The sequence below is a fragment of the Tribolium castaneum genome, chromosome 7, assembly GCF_031307605.1.
Source record: "Tribolium castaneum strain GA2 chromosome 7, icTriCast1.1, whole genome shotgun sequence".
NCBI lineage: Eukaryota > Metazoa > Arthropoda > Insecta > Coleoptera > Tenebrionidae > Tribolium > Tribolium castaneum.
This window is the reverse complement of record NC_087400.1, coordinates 5,705,313-5,719,613: the sequence shown is the minus strand read 5'-3', so window position 1 is coordinate 5,719,613 and position 14,301 is coordinate 5,705,313. Positions and strand designations below refer to the sequence as shown.

Sequence of the window (14,301 nt, the reverse complement as noted above, 5' to 3'; positions counted from 1 at the left end):
ACTGTCACCTAACCAAATTTATATTTTCCTTGCGAGATTTACATTCAGCCGAAACCTGACCTGCCTTAATCTCGCCCTAACAAGTCCAATTACCGACGAACAAATCCAGATTTTGATAAAAAACTTTCTTATGAAATACGAATTTGGACATTGGTATTCTGGTTTCGTGCGAAATGAAATTATTTCTAACAATTTGTATTCATCCGCCGTTCTTTTTTTCCTACTGTTATTCGACAAGCACGATGAAATTTCTATTTATTTTTATTCGGTTCGTCTTAATTACCGGAATCAAATTCTTTAATTAAACTTTTTCGTTGGCCGTTTGTTAAAGTCAAAACTCATGAATATTTTTAAAAAATAACGTTAAGAAAGAAACGTTAATTTGGTTGCAAAAACGTTAGTTTTATCCTTGAATCAACGCAAAAATTACCACTTTTACGTTATTTGTAACGTAAAACATTAAGTTGTTTTTTAGAGATCATTTAAACGATTTTGTAACGCAAGAATATAACGTAAAATTATAGACAACGTAAAACCAGTAATCAACGTCAACATACATCGTTTTAAAACGGCTGTTTTTAACTGCTTTTTTGTAATTTTCTTGTATCAGCTTTTATATTTTAAAATGATTGTCAAAAATCGATGAAGAGTAGTTATTATTATAGTAGTGGTATATATTCTGCGTTTTCTGTATAACTAATTAGTTACGTTTTTTATATTTCGTTTCTTGACCTTAATATCACTTTCATTTAAAAGGTTACATTATCGTTAGAAAGTGCTATAAAAACCAAATCCAGTTTTTTTGAAACGTTAGTTATACGTTTAAAACAACCGTTGGTAAATACGATTATTAATAACGTTAAAATTTTCTGCGTTTTTATGTAAACACAACTTTTAAGCTAAGACGTACTTAAACATTAGTAATTGATAAAAAAGAATAAAGATAGTTTTTAAACAACGTAACATAAACGTTAAAAAAATGTTATTATACAACCAAATATCAACGTCGTAAATTTTAAGATATAACGTTAAATCAACTGCTCTAACGTTAAAAAAGGTTATATCTACGTTTGTGTTCTTACTGGGATGTACATTTGACGTTTAAATTTCTGCCTTATGGAGTTTTCATAACCACTTTCAAGGCAGAAAGTTACATAAATTACCTAAACTGTACTTGAGGTAACGTTACTGTGGCTGTATTACTGTATTACTGTATTTATCCTTCGTTCTTTTTTGCTTCTATTTATTTTTATTCGGTTTGTCTTAATGACTGGAATTAAATTACTCTCCTTTGATTATCTTCTGACGAAAAAATTCTTTAATTAAACTTTTTCGTTGACTGTTTGTTAATGTCAATACTCATGAATGATTTTCTAAGAAAGTTGGCAAGTATTCCCACAAAGCATACTAACGTGAAAATAACGTTAAGAAAGAATCGTTAATTAGGTTGCAAAAACGTTAATTTTATCGTTAAATCAACGCAAAAATGTCCACTTTTTTAACTTAAACGTTATTAAGTGGTAAAAAAATAAAGATGGTTTTTAAACTACGTAATACATACGTTAAATGAAAACGTAATTATATAGCCAAATAACAACGTTGTAAATTATATCAGTTGTTACAACGTTAAAAAAACGTTATATGAACGTTTGTGTGCTGACTGGGATTTACATTTGACGTATAAAAGTTGACTTCTTGCTTTACAGAGTTTCAAGTTAGCAAGTTACATAAATTACCTAAACAGTTACTGAGGTAAAGCTACTATGGCTCCTGGCGACCCTATTCTTAAAAAATACGTCTCAAGATTGATTGTTATTGTATTTCTACCATTTTTCTGCACAGATGAAATTGAAGTTAAGATGCTACCAAAAAAATAAAAATGGTTTTGAAAAAAGTTTGTTTATTTGTTAACTCGTTATTAATTAATTTAATAATTAACTGTTGTTCATGCTGATTAAAAAATGATAAAGTACTCTACAATTTCACTAAACTGTCCATTACACCAACCGCCTATTGATTTTTCGTCTTTAAAAAACACCGGTAATTTTATTGTAATTTTCATTTTTTCTGCACTTAATTCGAGGCTTATCCATTTGTCACTGTCTTATACTCAGGTTGCATGACTTTTACTGTTACTGACCTTACATACTTAAACCTTTATAAATCTTTACTTAGCTGCACGAAAACAAGTCTTGTACATGAAATATTAAATTATTCGATTTTATTATGATTGTGGGCTTTTTTCTTGTAAGAGTTAGCGTATTTTTACCATTTGTCGTGTATGTGGATACAAATTGCTCCACGATCGTTATTTTGATACTAATGTGAATAAATAATGTAATGATGGTCATTATCGCACTTGCGGTAATAACTTTATTACGCGTTGGAAGTGGACAAATGAATTGAACTTGGACTAATAATTTAATGATTGGGATAAAAAGGGGAAAAATTTTAATCAGAGGTTCGAGTGGCGAAATGAGCGAATCAATCACTGGCAGGCAGTTTTTCATCAAATGGAAGCCTCGGAATCTAATTAAAGTACAACTTTTAATAAGCGTCTGAAGTTTCTCCCAAGTTTCACTTTTTTAATAGAGTCCATAATGGGGAAGCAACCTTTTTATGAAATAATTATTAAAGTTCGTTAATCCTAATAGAGCGAGCTTTCATAATAGACCCGCATGGACTTTCAATATTACAGTATCAGGGCCTTGTTAAAACTTTGGAAAAGTTTCCCATCTTACCTTTCGCATCTGAATCGTATGTTGTTCGCAGATTGCCAGTAGGTTAATGTTGAGGTAATTGGAGGGCGGCCAGGAAATTCTCAACAACTCCTCCAATCATTAAACTTATAAATTGTTTTCAAACTTGCCGCTCCGGAACTAAATTACTTCGCCGAGTATTCTATCCGAACTAACGGTCTCCATCAAAATTCATATTTAATCAATATTTTTGTAGCGTTAAATTACCTTCGAGAGCCAAACGAAAACTTTGCCCGCTTATCGGGCTTTCTTGTTGTTTTAGCAGTTTTCAACTTGTTCATCAAAATTTTAAATTGGGGAAAACTCAAACCTGCGCTGCGATACCGAGTTATTTATGAACAGGTAATTCGAGAATACTTTAAACACACAAAGGGCTTAATCTCGACTAAGCCTCTTCATTATTACTTTATTAAATCCCTTAAACCGGGATTTTTTGAACTTCCCGGCCGTTTGGTGCGCTTGCGCCCGGGATTAGCGTGCAAGTTTAGGTTATCGTGATTAGCAAAGCCCGTAAAAAAATGCATAAATCGCTTTCATTGCCTTTCATAAACCTGTGGAAAAATGTAACAGTTTGTGGTAATTAGGAAAGCTCGAGTTTTATTTTTAATATCAGCATGTGCCTAACAGCATGAGTCGAAAGTAATTTATGAAAGTGTTTCTGTGAACTGGAAAGTTGATATCCCAGGAGAGTAGATAACGGCGGAAAACAAAACACATCGTAATCCAAACCACTCCAGTCGAAAAGTAAATGTTCGATTAAAAGTTTTCTTTCCTCTGAAAAAACCAAAGCTCTTTGAAAGTCCTTCGTCATTTCCTTGATGCCATCGTCCGACGTCTGAATTGAAAGATCACGAGAGGGATTGGACGTAATCGAATCGACGGGATCCCAATGATGACTCGTCGTATTCCCGAAATCGAAAATGTGATTTTTTTCAGCAATTTACTGCGAGAAAACGTGATATTATTAATGACCTTAATACGCGCTCATCCAGGCAACAGCTTTCCAGTCTGCTAGTCGCTCAACATGTGAAAATTCCCAAAGGAACCGACACAATCCCTCGCCAGTGTTCTAATAGTCGGAGCTTCCATTATCAATTATTAAAAATCTTTTATGCAAAATGTCACAGCGGAAAGGTTCCTAAATTAGTTAAGGTGCCCCAGAGACGGCGCTTTTCTTTGAATTCAATTTCGCTAAACGTCGGATAAAGATCAGAAATATTGCTTCCATTTGCATTCTTAATAGCTGCACATGCGTGCCAAGAAGACTACAAACAAATTAAGGACACTCAAGGACGGTTTCTCACCCAGCTACCAGATCTAGTGCATCGATCACAAGCTGACTCGAACAAAATTGCTCTTTTCGCAACAGAGAAGTGAACTGAGCATTAATCACATAATAAAAAAATATGAAAAAAAGCACATGAAGAGGGAAAATAAAAGGTGTTTTATTTGCAAACGTCGCAACAGGGTTGTAAAAGTTGTATTTTTTTGGCCAAAGAGTGAAAGTTTTACTCTTACTTTACCAATTTATAAATTTTTGCTAATCTACCCGATGGAGAAAAAGCCGTAGTTTACTATTATAAGGGAAGAATATAATAGTTATTTTTACACGGAGCCGAGCGAGTGAAGCGAGCGAGGCGAATAACAGACACTTTACTGACGTGGTGCATACAAAATTTTATCGCCAACCGTTGAATTTTTAAAAACGTCTCTAGCAACTTTTTCTAAATCTCAAGCGGTGTACACTGACTATCTTCTCGCATTATTCACTACGAACTTAATGAACTAAAACGACATTGTTGTTGATAAAACGTCAACAACATGAGAACGTAACTTTGATTATGTATACTCGCGATTATTGTTGTTTATTGTTATTGTAAATAAATATTTATTATAATTTATTTGTAAAGTATAATAAAATGTTTGTTTACTTCCGAAAATCGCTGTGGTAATGCATACATCTATTGACGGTTGGCGATAAAAAATATTTAACGAAATTAGAACAATATTTGTTTTTACGACCTGAGGGCTTTGAAGATCGAGTTTTTTTTAAATCTCAAAAGAAGGGTTCTATTAGAAATGTATTAGAAAAATCTCTCACCTACTTTATCAATGTATCTAAATAAATACATTTGCGAATAAAATAGTGTATGTTATTCGGAGTAAACGTGATTTTACTCATTACGGTACATTTCTACTGTAATAGCAAACGCTGAATTCTGTATGATTATTTGTCTTTGAGACAAGTTTGACAATTATTGACCATTTTACATGGTCTACTTGATTAACTATGCAAATTACAAAAAAAAATCGGTTTTGTGATTTTTTTCAAAAACTGTAAGAGATAGGTATAGAACATATTGATAAAAGTCACCATAAATATTGATATTCTTTTGTTTGCCGCTAAAAAAATAGGGTCGTTCTATTTGAAAAAACTGAATTATAGCAGTTTTTTGATAACCATGTTGAGAAAATCATAGTAGCCATGAATATTGACAGATGACAATTCTGAAAATTTTAGAAAACTCTTTAAACTTTCAATTATCGAATGCAAGAAAAGCTATTTACTTATCAAGAGCTGTGATATTTGAGATAAATTTTTGTTAATGAAAAATTTAACCAAAAAATTGTCATATGTCAAAAACAATGACAGATAAGTAGGAACAGCCTGAGTAAATTTTACTCAGCTTGGGAAAGTGAATTCAAATATGCAATAAAAATGTGTGGTTACTAATAAAAATTTCAAACTTGGTACCAATTTTTGTAGTTCTGGAAGCTCAGTCATTTTGAAAATACTTTAGTTGAACTCGGAATGGCCGATTTGAATAGTGTACAAATTTTTAAAGCTGTAGCTTTATGAGAAGTAAATAAGTTTTTAATGTAGGCCTTAAAAGAATCATCCTGTATCGCTTTAGCAGATTCACCTTGTGTAATAATTGATCTAACTCGGTTCTAACTGAGACTGTCTATTTTCTTGTTTTTTAAATATCTATTTATGTTCTAATTTACTAAACCCTAACCAACAGCATTGCAAATTTAAGGCAATTTTTCGAAATGTAACTTTGAAAGCGCTTGACCTAAAATTTTGTTTTAGGTATATATTTATATTTTGTTGCACCAGTGCTAGCATCACATATTTCTTCTCGATTGTTCTATTTTTCTCTTTCCTTTAAGAAAAAGTGACCAAAAATTCAATTCTACTGTAGAAAAAGTAAGATTTAGGGTTTTGTTATCTACATTTGAGATTTCTAAAAACCTTTTTAGACTCAAATCTGTCTAATAGAACGAAACAAACTCAAAAAACGCCTACTTATATTGGCTTTGAAAGAGGACTAACGCAATATTTTTTCAAAAACAGCCAGTAAAATACTTACCGACTGAAACCTCATATCGATCCTTCTAACAATTTACGAGTAATACTACTGTAGAAATTTTGATTTTTTTCAAAAAAAAAATACATTCATATATTTAATTTCTGAACTGGCAAATGGTTACTTTTTGCATTAGTGTTATTTTTATTTGTTTCGGCTATCTTATAACAGAAAAATATGATCGCTCGTTATTTCTAACTTGGTTTTCCTGAATAATTGCTGAATTATTATATTATTAATATATTATTTCCTGAATAATAATTGCAGAAGACCACTTAAAAAATCTAGCTCTGTAGAAATATTTACGTATTAGCTGGTCATACATTTATTTTTTGCAGAATTTTTATCATGCTTATCCTCCGATTACTGTTTCTGAAGGCGAATCTTCTGTGCAATTTATTGTTTCAGTTATTTATTTTTAATTTCTCAACCCCATCCATCTTTCTGCCTCCAGTTGAGCAAACCATCCTGTTGCTTTTTAGTGCAATTTTTATCTATCAAGATTTAAAATTTATGGAGCTTTTATAATTTATCACCGGTTTAACTCCACAGGCTTCCAGTCGTCGAGATTGAAGTCGTGCTGCTGTTCCAGCGACTATTTTTTATATTAAATTACAATTCCCAACTTGGTATAATTTCTTGCCGAAAAGAGGACGTAACTTGTTGCATGCATGATTCTACATCATTAGGTTTATCACTGCCTAGGCCTCACAATGTGTGGCTCTAAAACACTCCCAGTGTCTTATTTACGTTAGTTTGAGTTTCGCTAAGCTCCAAATTGCTTGTAAAATTTAAGTGGCATGTCAGGCGAACATTCGAACGGAAAACTATAAATAAGCGACAATTTCCTATGAGGCTTTTATGACGTTTCCAAAATTCTTCGCCTGACACGAACGATGTTATTTTGGCGATTTGATGGCGGCGCCGGTTGCCAATAATTTGTTTATGATGGAAGTTCGATTGGCAACGAAATTTACTACCTTTGAGGAGAAACAGACAATAATAATTAAACAAAAAAAAAACAACAGACGTGGCTTGCAACTGCATTAGCATGCGCTCCAGAATATTTGGCAAAACCTGATTTGGTAAGATTATAGCAACGTGCAGCGAATCCACCGCCACGTCGTAAATAAATGGCATGCACAAACACAATGCACAATAATTTCGCTAACTCCTTTTGTAATCTTTTAATAGCCGACAATCAGGAAAAAACTTTCCGCATTTAGCTAATGACATGAAATAAAGAATCCCAATTCACAAAAGATAGCAGCCGGGGAATTCGTTCTAGACCTTTTCTTGCGCAATTTATTCCCACCGTTCTCAAATTACTGAAAGATATTTGCTAATTACCATTAATTTACTCGGGTCTAGACTAATTCAGATGCGGAAAACGACAATAAAATCGCAGTTGGGAGTTTGAGAGCTTTGGGCGTTATTTTCCGGGATATTTTTGTGGTTGTAAACACGTAAAGCGTCCCTGGGTGTTTTCCTTAATTTATTTACAATTCATAATTCATATTTCGTGCCACGATTTCGATGACACTTCTCGCGTGTTCGCCGCCAATGAACGTGGATGAGTAATTTTTAATCTCACGATCGCTCGCCTCTTCCTTAAGCCCCACTTTCCGTTTTAATCAATTTCGACCAGTGGGTAATTTGCATTTTATTTTTTAAACTGGATGTGAGATACGATCTGCTGTGTTGGCAGGCCTGGACGTAATATATGTGCACAACGCACGCCCATCAATCACAGATCTGGAACATGTGTACCAATCGAGCGAAACAAACGTACCTACACTGCAGGGAATTTTCGGCCTTACATGATAATGAGCAAAGCTGGTTCAAGGATGTGGGAGTTTCTTTTCAGGGCAGACAATACGCCATCCATTATGTTGGATTAAAAATCATTTCCGAGTTGTTGGGGCTTTTTTATTCGGTTCAGAGAGTCCAAATTTGCTTTATGGCGCGACTCGGTGCACACTAGTTATTAGTTGGGGAACAGAAGGAAGAGAAATGGATCGGGACTCGAATGGGATTAATCGGGTTTTTGTGCAAGCTGTTGCATTCCCGCCAGTAGTTGTGTAGGATTTTACCCAAAGAATGTTTTTTATGAAAATTATGAAAAATACCTGTATGATATAGGGCTTTATCGTGAAAATTTTTATAAAGTGCTTCACTGATTGGTTTTAATAAAATTTAAAGGCGAAAGGACCAACTTCCTAAAAAGATTTTTAATACATAAAACGACGACTTGAAACGTTTCGTTTGTATAACAAACATCATCAGGCTAATCAGGCTGACCTGACCTGACCTGACCTGACTTGATATGAAATTGATTTAATAGCAATTAATAAATAATAATAACAATACATATAATAATACATATAAAAATAAAACACAATACAAAACGATGGTTCAAATTCTTGGAATTAAACATAAAAAAAAACATTAAAAAATGAAACATTATATTTTTATCAATAAATTTCAAAATAGTGCTTTCAATAATACAAATCGATACTTTACTTGCAATTGTTACCAAAAAATTAAAAATCGTTTTAATTAAATATGATATAAAATTAAAAATCGTTTTAATTAAATATGATATAAAATTAAGATGGTTGTAATATGGAATTAATGTCCTAGTCACAACACCATTATGAAACAAGGCAAAACATTTTAAAAATAAATTAACCATAACTAATTTGTAAAGTTTATCAATACCTGATTTTATTCAATAGCAATATTTTTATTTTTTGTACGTGAAACATTTCGAAAGTAAGTCTGCCTTGACCTGACCTGACCTGACCTGACCTGATTTGAAATTGATTTCATAGCAATATTTTTATTTTTTTGGACATCATTTTGAAAGTAAGTTTTTTTTGTAATGTGTTTCTTCACCAAGAATGTTATCATCATCAAAGTCAAATTCGTGTTTTGTTTCTTTAACATGATTAGCTAAGGCTGTTAGATTAGGTTTTCATTATAAGTTATATTCTCTATAATGATTTTGGTGTTTTTTAATGCTTTTCTTTAATTTTTGTTTAGTTTGTATACAATATACATTTAATCACATGTTTTACAACTAATTCTAATAATTTAGATGTTTTTGATTTTGATTTGCTAAAGACTTGATTTGATATTTTTTTTAAATGGCAAGAAGGCTCAAATTTAATATTTTTAAGAAGAGTCTTTTGTAGTGTAACATATGTATACTTATTTTAATAAAAATTCGAAATAATACAATTTTGAAAAATGTAAAATTTTGTTAGCCTTGGAAACATTGTTTTATCTATCGTTAGCTATTTTGCAGCTTAAACATTAAATTAAGAAAAATTGTTACAATAACACTTTCAACTGAAAGTAACACATTTTGATAAAAAAATGCTTTCTGTTGCCATAATGATTTTTTTCGCTCAGTTTCACTCAAATGTGCCATTGAACTTTCGGACTATTTACGAAAAATCAAGTTAGCTTTGTATTTTTAAAACAAATGATGATTGAACATTGAAAAAAATTTTAGACAATAGAATTTAACCACTTTTAACTGTTTCCTAAATATCAAAGTGCTCTGTTAAACCGTTTAGAAAATATTTAACTATAATCTATAATTTTTAGCAACTCTTACATAAAATGTGATTTATTAAAATAACTGGATAATTATTAATTTTTGAAATATATTTCTAGTGTTGAAATGCTCTGAAAGAAGTTCTGGGTCGCTTAACTTGTTGACTTTAATTTTTAGAGATTTTATAAGATTTATTTTTTGCTGAAAAGGTAATAAATAAAAAAAATAAAGACGTTAGAAAGACGTTGGTTAAATGAATAATTTTTTCAATGTTTAAAATAAAGTTGTTTTTTTATTAAACAGAATACACAGATAAGTAAACATTAAAGGAAGATCAAAATTCAACTTTTTAACACAGGTGATAAAGGGCTAACTGCCCATCGGCATGCTAGATTTTTGAATGTAGAAATAGTTATTATATTGAAAGTACAATGTGTTTTTAAATGATTCTCATCTAATTCTCTGTGAATTTTCCATGTAAAATCAGAAATGCCGCTTTATAGAATTAATGACAGGCATTTAGACACCGAATATTACCATTCTCCAATAATTCAGAAATAAGTTTCGACAATAAAAGTGTTTTTTTGCACAGTGTAACTATTTAATTGCTGAGAATCATTTGAAAACACATTGTATGAGTATATAATTTTGGTTTTTGGGGAGTTTTGTGCATTTCGCTGCCCGATCAGCACGCAAACGCCCAAAACACACCTTTTATGAAAATTCCGCTTCTTCTCACGAATTATGGCTCGCGTTAGTGTTAATCTGATTAACGTACGTATTTCGGTTGTTAATGTTGTTCGCCTTTATTCCCGACTTGATAGATGGAGATGGAATCGGGCGAAGCGTGCCTACAAATTCACTTCCGGTTGACATATATCTCCGAATCAAGGAATTACGTTTTCATAGTAATGCATTCTCACCTAAACCCAACACATTATTTCTCTCGGCATAATGAAGATCTCCCACGAATCTGAATAATTGTGTTAATGCGTAAAAGAAAGGCTATTTAAAACAACACAAAAAAAAAAACTTACCGAGTGGTCCGTCAAAGTGCAGATCGATGTAAGAAGGAAGAAGTAAGGAAAGAGGAAGAATAGGAAAAAAAAGAGAACCTTGACGGTACGGCACAATTAAATTAACGATTAATAAATGCACTGTAAAATGCGGCGTGTGGCTGCCACCCGATCGCTTCTCGACTACTACTACTACTCTTATCTCTTAGTAAAGATTACAAAAACCCCTAAATGAAAAGAGGCGCTAACATTCCCCCCGACCGTTAAGGAATGAAGTTAACTAAAACCAAATTATCAACTAAAGAAAAGAAAGATAAGTTCCCTTCCGCATAATAATAATAAATATTAAATTAAATTAAACTGCAAGTAATTGCATCCACCCAAAGAACAAATAACTAAAAACAAAATTATAGGATCAAAACGATCACTGATTTGGAAGGGGACATAGACGAACTATAGGTCGTTTATAAAGACCATTGGGAGTTTTGACGCTGGCGACGCGAACTATCCCATCCTTGCCAGGAAAGACCTCTTGAACGACCCCTAATGGCCAATGCAACGGTGGGGTGTTATCCGTCCGCAAAACTACGACCGTACCGACCTTTATTGGAGAAGATGGCTTATTCCATTTTTGACGAACTTGCAAATTATGTAGATATTCCACGTGCCATCGTTTCCAATACGTTTGCAAAATTTGATCGAGCAGTTCTTTTCGGGTTACTAAATTAGTCGACATGTCTAAATTTTGAATTGGTAGCGATTGAAGGGGCGTCCCTGTCAAAAAATGAGCAGGCGTCAAAGCTAACGGCTCGTTAGGATCCGAGCTGAGCGTACACAATGGTCGAGAATTTAATAAAGCCTCTATTTGAGTAATAACCGTCGTAAATTCTTCATAAGTCAAAATTTGGGTGCCAATAACTTTAGTTAAATGAGACTTCACACTTTTAATGTTTGCCTCCCAGATTCCTCCAAAGTGAGGTGCTGCTGGAGGATTAAATTTCCATACTACATTTCGTTTAATCAATTCATCATCAATACTAGAATGATACTCTTGTGAGGTCACAAATTTTGACAAATCGTCTAGGGCAGTTTTAGCTCCAATAAAATTTGTACCACAATCGGAATACAAAACCGAGCATGGACCACGACGGGATAAAAAACGTTTAAAGGCATTAATAAAAGTCGCAGTGGATAGGTCAGAAGCCACTTCTAGATGTAAGGCTTTGGTAACTAAACAAATAAATAAGCATAAATAAGCTTTCTGGCTTTTTACACCTCTACGACGAGTCAGAGTGATATAGAAAGGTCCGGCATAATCTACACCACTGTGCAAAAATGGTTTCGCTTCTGTAATTCTAGGAGCGGGCAAATCCGCCATACATGGGAAAGTTGCGCGAGGACGAAATTTAAAGCAATAATTACAGTTGCGAATGCGATGTCTAACAACATTTCGTGCAGCTAGAATCCAAAATTTCTGACGCAACAACGACAGTGTAAGATGCGGACCAGTATGTAAATTACGTTGGTGAAAATAGTCTATTAAGAGATCCACCAAGTGGTCTTTTTTGGGCAGCAAAAACGGATGCTGCTGATCATATTCTAAATTTGAGTTTGATAGACGTCCTCCTACTCTAATAACTCCATCTTTAAGAAACGGACATAAGGAACGAATTTTAGGCGAACAAGGTTTATTTTGCTCTAACAAAGCTAAATCTGAAGCAAAATGTTCTCTTTGGACAAGTCTAACTAGCGTTAATTCAGCGGTTTCTAAGTCTTTGAGTGTAATAAGATTTCCTTTTGGCAATATCTTAAGAAATCTGAGAACATATACAACTGCATTGCGCAATTTACTATACGAAGACGATCTATCTATAAGTTGTCGTAAAGGGTTGACACAACGTGAGAAAGTGACGAGAACTATCGGTTTCTCTTCGAGTGGAGGTTCGTCTGTATTAGTTGAAGAGTTAATAGGCCATAACTGTTCGTCCATAAATAACCAACTAGGACCAGTTAGCCAAATCGGGTGGTTTAAAAGGTGCGCCGGTGTTAGACCCCTAGAAATTGGGTCGGCTGGGTTTTCCTTCCCATCGACATGATACCAATTAACCGACGGCACTAATTCTTGAATTTTTGCCACGCGATTTGCTACAAAAGTGTGCCAACGATGAGGAGATGCGTTTATCCAGTTAAGTACGACCGAAGAATCAGTCAGAGCAACAATGTTTTCTATAATTAATCGCGATTGGAAAGTGCTTTCTACAAAATGGATCAGTCTAGCTAAAAGAAGCGCAGCACAAAGCTCTAATCTGGGTATCGAAAGTGACTTTAACGGAGCAACTTTTGATCTAGCACAAATGATTCTAACAGTAGGTACCTTTTCTGGAACTTTTACATACACTACCGCTCCATAACCCTTTTCTGATGCGTCTGCAAATCCAACAATTGTCACAGGTAAATTACTACAAGTTCCTAAATGACGCGGAATTTCAAAGTTTTCCAAAAGATGCAACTCTCCTTTTAAAAGACTCCAAATTTTTTGTATATCAGCCGATACAGGATCGTCCCAACCAAGTTTTTGAACCCAAATTTCCCGAATCAATAATTTTGCATATAAGGTAACGGGAGCCAACAATCCTAAAGGATCCCAAATGCGAGCAATTATTGACAAAATATTCCGTTTCGTACATTCTATGTCAGGAACACTAATTTTAAAACCAAGCAAGTCGGTTTGCGGATGCCACTGAAAACCTAAGACCTTCAAGGAATCATTGCTAAATTCAACGGGCTGAAAGCAGCGTTCCGATTCTAAAATTTCTGACAATAATTCATTAGAGTTTGTTGTCCATTTGGTTAAGCTAAACCCCCCGGCCCTAAACAAACCAATTAAATCGCGATACAACGCAATAGCTTCTTCACTGGTAGGAACACTAGTTACAACATCGTCCATGTATGTATCTCTATTTACAATTCCTGAAGCTAACTGAAAATTTCTAGATTCGTCCGAGGCAAGTTGCTTAACTGTACGAAGAGCTAAAAATGGCGAGGCTTTGACTCCAAAAGAGACTACATTGATTTCGTATGTTTGGAGAGGTTCATTAATCGAAAATCGCCAGAGAATTCTTTGAAAGCATCGATGATCGGGATTAAGCCAAATTTGTCTATACATCTGACGTACGTCAGCGGTCATGGCTACAGCAAATAGTCTAAAATTCAGTAGCAAAGAAACTATATCGGTTTGTAATTTTTCACCAGTATATAAAACATCGTTCAAAGAAAGCGAATTACTACCTTTGGCGCTAGCATCAAACACAACTCTCAGTGGAGTACTAGTACTTTCCTTAAAAATAGCATGATGCGGAATGTAAAATGAAGATTCGCTATTCAATCTATGTGGCTCTACTAAAGACATGTGACCTTGCTCGATGAAGTCTTGTATTGCATCGCAATAACTTTGATGAAATGCTGGCATTGAGCGAAATTTTCTTTCTAAAGCTAGATATCTTCGAAAAGCGTTTTGAAATGAACTACCCAAATTAGGAGGAAATTCTTTAAAAGGAAGCGAGACTATGTATTTTCCGGACGGTTCGCGT

General features: G+C 33.7%; 1 protein-coding gene and 1 long non-coding RNA gene across 7 annotated transcripts in view; both read left to right on the top strand.

Moving 5' to 3' along the window:
* Positions 1–14,301, top strand: part of bru3 (bruno 3) — a 456,798-nt gene that overhangs the window by 94,717 nt on the left and 347,780 nt on the right. The gene's annotated exons all lie outside the window — the stretch shown is intronic.
* On the top strand, positions 10,685–13,987 carry LOC135266727 (uncharacterized). Its single transcript, XR_010334891.1, has 2 exons — positions 10,685–13,658; positions 13,706–13,987. It is a non-coding gene; the product is annotated as an uncharacterized LOC135266727 (long non-coding RNA).